Consider the following 11,890-nt stretch of genomic DNA (forward strand, 5'->3'; position numbering starts at 1 on the left):
GCGTATATATTTGGTGTCGCCATGTGACTAGATTTCCAAAGCATTTTGTTACATGAACTTGTTGAACGTGCGCGGACATACACACACACACACACACACACACACACACACACACACACACACACACACACACACACACACACACACACACACACACACACACACACATCCACGGAAATTCTCTTTCTAAGGAAGAAGGAAAGAAGGTTGCGGATGGGGGGGAGGGGGGCCGAGGGAAGTGGGGAGGTCTATTACAGCGAGCGAGCGCTGGCGGTCGCGCTGACCCCTCTCGGAAGTTCAGCAGTGTCGTAATGAGCACCGTCGTGGGTGTAGAAGTGACCATGGACACGTATTCTTACAGAAATGTGTAAATGCACATATATTTTCGTAAATTAATACTTGCACATAGACGCGCATATGCACACATACACTTACACTTACACGGACCGGCACACGGACACACACACGTACACGCACACACATACTCACGCAGACTTACATATATGAATGTACAAAGTACATAATGTTTATGTATGCCAGCACGTGTCCCCAAATATAGATCCACAGGCCACATCTATTCTTATATCAATAAATTCCTTTGCTGTGATGTAGGTATACGCTTTTGTTTTTGTCGGCTTTGTGATCACCTCGAATATGGATTTATTTGCATAGCTTCAGCAACAAGAGAGCTACATAAATTCCTGTTAATTGTTTGTTAAATACCGTATGTCACCACACGAAATATGCTTGGCTTGTACAGTGCATCACATCACCTCAAACCTAACTGAATCTACCCCCATATTCAAAGGAATCCCACGCTACCTCCCCCCTACTCCCCTCCCTCCCCCTTCCCTCCTTCGTCAGATTCCCAGTGTCCCCATTGCCCCCTCCTCCCCCACCCCTCCTCCCCCACCCCCTCCTCCCCCAAGAGACAGCGTGTGCGTTGGGTTCCTCAGTCGACCGCTTCGTCCAGGCTTGTGCGGTGCGCTACCGGGCGAGCAGGAGGATTGCGCGCGGGCTGTGTGCTGAAAATTCCGATTGAGTGCGAGTGTGTTTTGACTGAAATAGTTGTGAAAACGGAGTAGGATTTCCGTCGTTTGTAAAGCATATATTGCTTTTTTTAGTCTCGATTTTTGTGTGTTTTGTTTACCCCGCGCTGTCCCTTTTTTAAGTGGTGGTGTGCTATATGTGCTATATCATCATGTGACGTCTGTGTTGACTGGATAAACGTGCTGGAACTGAAGCAAGTGTTTGGCGCTAAGTGCTGATACATTTATTAAGGAAATTCTTCCCTCTTGAAGATCTCAACCCATTTTTATGACATATTTCTTACTGAAAGAAAACATTACCAAAAAGAAACTTCGAGCTGAATATCACAAGAACTTTTTAGTATTCCCTTAATAATTCGAGTCTTTGAATTAGTTTTCCATTTCTTCAGCTCGCTGATGATAACTTCTAGATTTTCCTTAATGGAAAAAAAATACTATTTCCCCTGATTCCTGTTCCTGTTCACTTGTTCACGATTGGGCCAACGGTGAGGTGGAAGGTCCTCAACCCCAAGCGTCCGGCTGTCCTTTGTAACTATGTGCCACATAGTTCGTTCTGAAGGCCGGGAATAGGAGCATCCTGTGTCGATGAAAGGCAGTTCAAGCATGGATTTTAGCACGGGCAGGAAAAAGAACAAAGGTGGTGGTTGGCCCTTTTGCCTTTATTCTCATGGGGATTGTTTGGTTTTAAGGAGTGAGTGAATGAAGGGGAAAGGAGAGGGGGTCTGGGGAGAGTGGAGAGGGATAAGAGAGAGGAAGAGGAATAAGAGCGATAGGGGAGAGTAAGGAGAGAGAGGAAGCAGGAGGGAGAGAGAGAGAGAGAGAGAGAGAGAGAGAGAGAGAGAGAGAGAGAGAGAGAGAGAGAGAGAGAGAGAGAGAGAGAGAGAGAGAGAGAGAGAGAGAGAGAGAGAGAGATGCAAGGAGGTAGGTCTGCATCCTTTATGGATAAGAGTGGCTGGAAATGAAAACACTGATAAGAGAAACGCAACTCAGAGGGATAAACTGATTATGACTTAGATAACTAAATGTAGGACATCATCAGATGGATAGATAGGACTTCAGATATATAAATAGTTAGAAAAGGAGTGAGTGAGAGAGAGAGAGAGAGAGAGAGAGAGAGAGAGAGAGAGAGAGAGAGAGAGAGAGAGAGAGAGAGAGAGAGAGAGAGAGAGAGAGAGAAGAGTGAGTGAGTGAGTGAGTGAGTGAGTGAGTGAGAGAACAGAGAGACAGACAGACAGATGATATTTTATCAATTTGCCTACAAACATGTTCATGCAAAAAAAAAAAAAAAAAAAAAAACAATATATATATATATATATATATTAAAGCGTGATGATCTGGTTACCTTGTGACTCAACCTCCGTTAGGCCTCTGAAAGGTCACCGCAGAAGGTCCAGGTGTTACAAAAATTACAACGTCAATAAAAACGCAAAAATGCAGATAAAAAATAAAAATAATCCTGTAACCCTTCAGTCGATTTCTAGTGTTTGTGGTTTATGTATCACCTGAATCACCACTCAGAATGACCCACAAACCAAGGATCGTGATGGGCGTGGCTAAGGCGCGTGTGAAGGGGGTGGGGTGGGGGTGTCAGGAGGGAAATGGGCGGGGCTCGGGGCTGTCCAGGGGCGGGGCAGGCAATGGGGGAGGAGGGGCGTGACAGGGGAATCGTGGATGATGATTATTTTGTAAAAGTAGATTAACGATGTATATATGTGTTGCTTATTAAGCAGAACTATGTAATTAAGCGCGGGATTGAATAATATAAAATGCATGATAATAAAAGTCTCACAATCGCTAATAATTTCATAATATAGCCAGATAAGCCGTATTATACAAGCCTCAATTTTTTCAATGTCGGAGCACTTGAGATTAACCTGGGGAAAGAAAGAGGAAGTACAAAGCCACTGTACCTGCCTCTTTGTGTACCTGGAGTTGCTCATCCACTAATAATAAGTCTGTACCTTCGTTAATAGAGCCCCTACCCCCCCCCACCCCCCAGCTCAACCCTTTGTCAACCGCCATGAAATTACCAGCAATAAATACGCTTTGGTGTTGTTTTCTGTCGCGGATTAGTCTAATTAATGTTACTTATGTTATTAGTTATAATGTTACTCGTATAAGTATCGCGAATTTCCCATCGTATTTCGTTAATCGTTTAATGGAATCATACGATTGGCTTTCCTTCTTTTGAAGTTCTGGTAATGCGGTTCCCTCGCTTTAAGGATTCTGCATCGCTTGTAATAACAGAGTTGATTTAAATATGATTCTTATACACGCTATGATATAGAACAAATAAACAAACAAAACCTAATATATTTTTCAAGTTTGCGATGTTTTATTCTGTTGCAAAAGAGAAAGTTGTTTGCAGATTTAGATGCAATGTTTACTTCTCCTTCACAGATAAGGAAGGGAAGATAACGTATCATAAAAATGATAACATGCATACAAATACCTGTAGCATGATTTTACCGTTTTTATATGATTTTTGTGAATAGCTATTTTCGACGATGTGGCGTGCCTTATTTCATGGCTTAATTTTCATAAATGTGGACCATTTAGATTGTCAATCCCTGATAACGCTGATAGAAATACTTTGATAATACTGATATTTTCCGATTAAACGTAGATATAAATACCTGTAGCTTCATTTTATTAGTAAATTAGCATTTTAATTTGACACGGGCTTGGTAACTGTGGATGAAGCTGTTACATATAATACGAAAGCGTAACGCGTAACTATAAGCTGTGACGGTCATACCATGCACTATACATGAGCCATACCCGGAAACTGTAACAGACCTGCAGAGTATGACAGTTGTCTGCAGAGTGTGACGGACCTATGCTAAGTGTGACGATAGTGTTCTTTCCCTATGCTAAGTGTGACGATAGATCGTTATTTTCCTTTGCTAAGTGTGACGATAGATTGTTATTTCCCTATGCCAAGTGTGACGATAGATTGTTATTTTCCTGTGCTAATTGTGACGATAGATTGCTATTTTCGTGACGCTTTTTTCTTAGTCGCATTTCCCTGTGGCGCGCGAGTGACGGTGGTAACGCAGGGAGCGCAGGCCGTAACACCGAAAGGCGGGTGATAACACTTTAATGGTGTTATAAATCTCCGCAGTAGGATAAGTTATGACTTTGCTTAATTCGCGGATCGTATAACGGAAGATTTGGCGAGGATATGGCCGTGTACTAATGTGAATTGCTCTTTGTGTTTCATATTTTTTTCCTCTCTTTTTTTTCTTGTTTCTCTTTCTCTTTCTTCCATTCATTAATTAATTCACTCTCTCTCTCTCTCTTTCTCTTTCTCTTTCCTTCTCCCTCCCCCACTCCCTCTCCATCTCATTCCCTCCCTCATTCCTTCTCTCCCTTCCTCCCTTCCTCCCTCCCTCCCTCCCTCCCTCCCTCCCTCCCTCCCTCCCTCCCTCCCATTTTACACCATTTTTCCTCCTTGCGTTCTTTAACCTTCATCGGCTATTATCCTTAATAACGTTTCTTTGTTCTTCATTTTCATTGTCTCTTACATTATCCTCCGCCTCCTTCCTTCAAATCGCCGGAAATGCTTCGAATCTGCGAAGCAAGCAAGGCCGAGGGAGAGGGGGAGGGAGGGGGAGGGGAAGTGAGGGGGTGGGGGAGGGAGGAGAGAGGGGAAACGAAGCGACCTCAGATTTAAAATTAAACTCTTTTTTCTGTCGTTTAAATTAGATTGAAAATGGAGAATGCAGAATTATTGTATTATTGATGCTAACAGTTTGAATGATAAAATATGAAAGAGAGAGAAGAGAGAGAGAGAGAGAGAGAGAGAGAGAGAGAGAGAGAGAGAGAGAGAGAGAGAGAGAGAGAGAGAGAGAGAGAGAGAGAGAGAGAGAGAGAGAGAGAGAGAGAGAGAGAGAGAGAAAGAGAGAGAGAGAAAGAATGAAAGAGAGGGGGGAAAGCGGGGGAAAAAAAGACATAGCAACAGAGAGAAGGCAGAGAAACAAAGAATAAAAGTGGGAAAGAAACTGAAATAATAGGAAAAAAAGCTTTCATTGCACGTGCATTGCAGTATCGGAATAACCCCACTTAAGCAACACTTCAGCTCTCCCGTTGAGTCCCATCTCACGGTCGCATGCATGCTTTAATTAGGACGCCCTGCCATCCTTAGTTGATGTCAATAATTCATCGCTCGCTCGAATAACCCCGTTTCTTCATGCACGTGTTAAGGCGCGGGTTTTTTTCGCGTCCTGAGAAGATGATCACAAAAAAAGAAAGATAAAAAAGGGGGGAAAAACTGAAAATCATCCGGTGCGAGAGAAGGGAAAAATGATAATTCATCTGGTGAAAAAGAGAAGAACGAGAAAGAAGACGAAATTTCATCCGGTGAAAAAAAGAAAAAGAAAAATCGGTGAATAAGAAAAGAGAGAGAAAAAAGTATCTGAAAATTCATCTGGTGAAAATATCAGTGTGTGTACGTGCGGGAGATGACTTCCAGCAATTGCGAATGTGGAGCGTGACAGTCCAGCAAGTTGCATGCGCTCGGAGCGTCATAGAGAACCTAGCAAGGAATGAGAGGGGAGGGGAAGGGTATGGGGAGGAACTGGAAGGGGAGGGGAGGGATATGGGGTGGAGGTGGAGGAGGAGGGGAGGGATGTGGAGGTGGAGGGGGAAGAGAGGATGGTGATATGGGGAAGAAGGGGGGGAGGGAGGCAAGAGAGCGTAGTGATATGAAGGGGGAAGGAGAGGTCTGTCATATGGGGAGGAAGGGGAGAGGACGGGAGCGAAGGGTGGTGGGAGGAGGGTTAGTGATTTGGAGAGGGAAGGGAAGGTCGGAGGAGGGCAGTGATATGGAAGGAGAGAGGGGAGATGGGGTATAATGGGCGATTCGCGGGGCGGGGGTAGTGGTAGGGCGAGGAAGAGGGGAAAGGGGATAAAATAGCCGAAGGGGGGAGAAGCGGCCAGTGATAGGGGAAGGGAGAGGGGAAAGGGTTAAAATGGTCGAGGGAAAAGTTTAAATTGCATGGCTAGCAGGTCGCAACAACACGACCTCTGAGAAAGACGATGGTACTGAATAACAGCGAGCGATAAAGAGGGAGAGAGGAAAATGGACATATAGGAAAAAAACAAGAGGGAGAAAGATGAACAGTCAGGTATTGAGACCGCTTGAAAACCCTTGCTTCACCGCCGTAGCCAGCCACCGGCCTCGGCTTAAAATGACGAAGGTTTGGCCAACTAACACGAGAGGATTTGAGAGGAATAAAAGAAAATGAAAATTCAGAGAGAAAGACTTTAATTGTGGCAAGTTAGACCTATTGATTGTTGGTGCACGGGAGGGGGCGGTGGGGGAGGGGCGGCTGGAGGAAGGGCTCAACGGGAGGGCCACGTCAACACAATGGTTGCTGGGGAGTCATGCGCTGAATACCATAGAGTATACAAGCCCAGTGCACAAGCCCTGTTGTGTGTGTGTGTGTGTGTGTGTGTGTGTGTGTGTGTGTGTGTGTGTGTGTGTTTGTGTGTGTATGTGTGTGTGTCTGCGCGTGCGTGCGTGTGTATTTAGGCATGCGTGCATCCGTATGCCTATTTGTGTGCAGACATGCGTGCATTCGTGTGCGCGAACCTTCGCATCTGCTAGCATATGCATCACGAACCCTACACGCTTTGCCCCCCCCCCCCCCCCCCGGATATTGGCACAGTCGTAGAGGGAAAAGCGAAGATGCCGTGACTCCATTACAGACATCAGCTCCACGAGACAGTTTACTGGTCACGAGTGCAGTGGCGTCCGGGCGTGCGGCGGTCACAGTCACAGGTCTGGCTGGTTTGAATGCAGGTTGCAGGGGAGGCGGAGGGCGGTTGAGATCGTTTAGGGGGGATGGTAGGTGGATGGTGGGGGGGGGGAGATGGGTGGGTGGGGGGGGGAGTAATATGCATATGGCCGACTTGTGTTTCGAGAATCAGTTAAAAGCAACTTGCCCAGGGATGTTTCGAGGCTTCAATCGCGCATCGCATGACTTTTGTACATGACTTTTGTGCGTGACTTTTTATGTGCAAATACTTGAAGTTCTCTCCCCTCCCCCTTTGACTCCGCGGTCATGGCCAAATGGTCTCAAGGGAGTATTTTATAAAGCAGTAAGTAAGAGAAGCCTCCGTCGGATCGCTTTGTGCTCGCTGGTAAGTTCAGGGAGGATGAGTAATGGAAAGAGGCAATGAATTAAAGAGATGAGGAGGGGAGACATAAGGGAACGAAGGGAAGAAATGGGGAAATGATGTAAGGAAATAAGGGAAGGAGGGAGAGAAATGAGGAAGTTAGGGAAAGAAATGAAGGCACGAGATGGAGTCCCAAAACGGATCAATTTAAATGTGGTATCAGGTGACTGCAAATAACACCACATTTGTAGCTAGATTATATGTTGTATATGCAGGGATTATCCGTTTCTGTCTGTTTTTCGCTCTCTCTCTCTCTCTCTCTCTCTCTCTCTCTCTCTCTCTCTCTCTCTCTCTCTCTCTCTCCTCTCTCTCTCTCTCTCTCTCTCTCTCTCTCTCTCTCTCTCTCTCTCTCTCTCTCTCTCTCTCTCTCTCTCTCTCTCTCTCTCTCTCTCTCTCTCTCTCTCTCTCTCTCTCTCTCTCTCTCTCTCTCTCTCTCTCTCTCTCTCTCTCTCTCTCTCTCTCTCTCTCTCTCTCTCTCTCTCCTCTCTCTCTCTCTCTCTCTCTCTCTCTCTCTCCCTCTCTCTCTCTCTCTCTCCCTCTCTCTCTCTCTCTCTCTCTCTCTCTCTCTCTCTCTCTCTCTCTCTCTCTCTCTCTCTCTCTCTCTCTCTCTCTCTCTCCCTCCCTCCCTCCCTCTCTCTCTCTCTCTCTCTCTCTCTCTCTCTCTCTCTCTCTCTCTCAGTTCTCTTTCCCTCCCTTCCCTCCTTCCTCTTCCTTTCCTTATCCATCTCCCGCTCCCTCTCCTTCCCTCCACCTTTTCCTCTCTTCTTCTCGCCTCTCCCTCTCCTGTCCCCCCTCCCCCTCCCTTCCCCCTCTCCCCCCACCCCAGACCTTCTAATACACAGGAAACCCACATAGCCCTTATCACTCTCCGCACAAACACCTACACATCATCACTATCACCACTATCATCATCACTCTTACTATCCCTGATCTGTCACGGAAGTCGAACGCAGACCCGGAGTTACTGCGGGGAATCTCTGTCTCTGGCGCTGTGTGACAATGACGGATAGTGAGCAATAGTGATCACAGCTGCGCGTGACTGCAAAACATGAGAGGATTTCATAGCGATTTATTTACTTTCGACAGTCTAAAATTTCTTGATTTTCCGCCCGCGCGACAGTTGTTCGTGCCGTCTGTTTTGTTGGTGTGCGAAGAGATGGCGTGTGATTTAGTGCTGTTTATTTTCTGTGGATGATATTATCAGGAACTTGTTTATTTTGTTTGTTTATTTTTAATTTCTATTTATTTATATATTTCCTTATTGATTGGTTGATTCATTTGTTTGCTTGGTTGCTGTGTAAGTATTCATCTGTTATTGTACTTATTTTCTTATTAATTGATGTACAATTCTATTTCTAAAACTGCAATTACCTGTTTTTACCAATTTATCAAGATTATTTAAAGTCAAGAAGAGACTTTCCTCATGAAATCGGCATGCCTTTGCAGCGAGCAGTATAGCTTTCGTTTGTATGTAATCAAACCCTTTGTAATCCAACGAAACGGTAATAAGAGAGCAATACTGAAATTATCTCTCGACGAAAGGAGTATTTGAGAAGGAAAATGCAATAAGATAGAAGCCAGGATAAGAAGCAGTCTAGTTTCGTTTGGTATGGGAGGGAAGCATGCACGGGGAAGGGAGGGAGGGGAGGAGAGGAAGAAGAAGAAGAAGAAGAAGAAGAAGAAGAAGAAGAAGAAGAAGAAGAAGAAAAAGAAGAGGAGAAGGAGGAGGGTGATGATAAGGATAAGGATGGTGGTTATTATTATACCGTTCAGGATGGTGATGATGATGGTGATGATAATGGGGGGGAGGAGGAAGAGGAAGAGGAGGAATTAAAAGTAACAAAATGACAGAAAAGAAAAGCGAAGGAAAGACATCCCTCCAAACCTAAAATCTAAAAGAAAATTACAGATCACATCAAAGGCACAGAAAGTAAAATATTGAAGGGGTGAGAGGAAGAGGAGGAGGGGGAAAGGGGGACGTAGGAGGGGGAAGGGAGGACGTAGGAGGGGGAAGGGGGGACGTAGGAGGGCGAAGGGAGAACGTAGGAGGGGGAAGGGAGGAGGTAGGAGGGGGAGTAGAGGAGTAGTGGCAGGGAGGAAAGGAGAGAAAATGGTAAGGGGACAAGAGAGGGAGATAAAAGAAAAGAAGGGGGAAAAGAGGGCGTAGGACAGGAGGAAAGAGGGAGAGAGAAAGAGGGAGAACTGAGGAAAAGAATATTTGAACAATGAAGGGGAAAAAAGAGTGGGTAGAGGAGGAGAGGAGAGGAGGTAAAGGAGAAGAAGAAATTAGGAAGACAAGATGAGAGGTGGTTGAGGACGAACGAAGAAGGGAAGAGGAAGACAACAATAACTGAGATGAAGCGACGGCGATTGTAGCGAAGAAGTCTTGTGGTCGGGGAAGAGCAAGGGGGGGGGGGGTTAGAGGGGGAGAGGGTAGGGGGGGTAAGGGGGTGATGGGGAAGAAGAGGGGGGGAGGGGGCATCAGCGAGTTGAATTTATGGAGGTGTTGAACTTTTCGACCGACGCCGGAAACAGCTCTTAGGCAGTTTTATGTCTTTTTAGACCGTTAATTCGCTAATCAACTGCAGAAAATCGTTTATTTGTTTTATCACAGGCTTGTTCTTTGTTTACTGTTAATAGCTTTTGGAGTTTTACTATTATTCGCAAGTGCTAATTTAATCCGTAACAGTTTAGTTTATATATACTGATTATAAATCAGAATTATATGAAAATCCATGGATTGTTAGAGAGAGAGAGAGAGAGAGAGAGAGAGAGAGAGAGAGAGAGAGAGAGAGAGAGAGAGAGAGAGAGAGAGAGAGAGAGAGAGAGAGAGAGAGATATGCTTACAGGCAATCAGAGATACTGCAGACAGGAAGAGGAGGGTAGGAAAAATAGAAAGTTTAACATAAATGCAAAAAAAGACAATTTAAGCTCCAGAGTAAAGTGTATTCAAAATACGTGTCATTTCACAATACATCGAGAGAACACTTGGACTAGTTGACATACGGGTGCGAACATATTACATGTGGCGTTTGCACGTATGTGTTTTCTGCTTAGTAACTGACATTGGCGGATTCGTTTTAATAGAACGACTATGGCTGTTATGTAGTGTCACTGATTATAACGTCTTAGACGGATATGTTAGTCGAAATATTGTGAATGTGATGGGGATTCTACATGTAGGTCATTCTTAAAGAAATGTGGATATTAAAGGAAATCGAAGCTGGTTCTTAGTCAAATGTCAGTTGCGATCCACTATCTATAATTTGCTTTCTGCCTTGAGATTACAGTCAATTTATGCAAAATATTGGGCCATGTTTAATAGAGAGAGAAGCGGCGCGTCTTGTTTGGCTGGTAACTGGCGTAACGGTATACCGAAGAGGGGGGAGGGGGAGGGGAAATGGGGGAGGTTGGGGGAGGGGGTGCGAGGGTCGCTTAAGGTAACCACAATGCACTCAAGGCCACCGCAGTAGGCTTGGACCCCCCGCCTCCCGCCGACTGTCACCCCGCCTCCTTCCACTTCTCTAGTCTGGGCTGTCCTCCCTCCTCTCTCCTCATCGTCACTTCCCTTTCCCTCCTTCGCCCCCTTTCCCATTCGTTCCTTCTAATCCCCTCCTCCCCTTCACCATTGCTCCCATCTCCTCCTCTCCTCCCCTTCCCCATTTCTCCCATATCTCTCCCTTCCTCCACCCTCTTCCTTCCTTCTTTACGCCCCGACTCCATTCCTTCCCCCCCTCTTCCTTACCACCACGCCCCCCTCCCCCTTCCCCCTCCCCCTTCCGCTTTCCCAGCCTGAACCTACCGTCGCACCTGTTACTCCTTCAAAGTGACTTGCCCTCACCTGGGTAGCGCCTTAATTGAATCAAAGGCTCGCAATTACTTAATTAGGTTCGTTTGCTGATTTGCGTAATGTTCATTAGCGTCGAAAAAATACTTCGTTAGTAGTTATGGTGTTTGATATATAAAGTAGGTTATGTTGATTGCGTAAAATGTAACGATTTCATCTCTTTCCACTTAAATCAACATTGTCACAGTTTCAGATATTGATCAGTATTTGCTTCACAAACGTCAGATAGACGAATTATATACGAAGATATACACACATGGAAATATCAAACAAACAAACACAAAACGCACATTTTTATATACATGTGTACAGACATACATTCACACATAGTGGTAAGAATAGTAAATATAGTTTTATTACATTTATGATTTTTGTTTAGTTGCAATCGTTGTTGTGTTATCGTCAGTATCCTCAGCATATATATATTTTTTTGTAATTATGAAATAGGTATCTCTTACCCTTCTCGTGTTCCTGGTAGCTCATTGCAACATCCCTCACCCCGCACTCCTTCTCCTTTCCCTTCCCTGCTTCATCCTTCCTTTCCCTTCCTCTTCCCTCCTCGCTCTTCCTCGCACTCCCGATCTTAACCCTTTCTTGCCCTCCCCTTCCTTACCTTCCCTCGCCTTCGTATTCCTCAACCCTACTCGCCCTCCGCTTCCTCACCCTTCCTTTCCCTCTCCTTCCTCTCCCTCCCTCGCCCTCCGCTTCCTCACCCTTTCTTTCCCTCTCCTTCCTCCCCCTTCCTCGCCCTTGTTTTCCTCTCCTTCCTCACCCTCCCCTCCCTTCTTTACCTCTCCTTCCTCGCCCGCTA

Source organism: Penaeus chinensis, chromosome 30 (genome assembly GCF_019202785.1).
Source record: "Penaeus chinensis breed Huanghai No. 1 chromosome 30, ASM1920278v2, whole genome shotgun sequence".
Classification (NCBI taxonomy): Eukaryota; Metazoa; Arthropoda; class Malacostraca; order Decapoda; family Penaeidae; genus Penaeus; species Penaeus chinensis.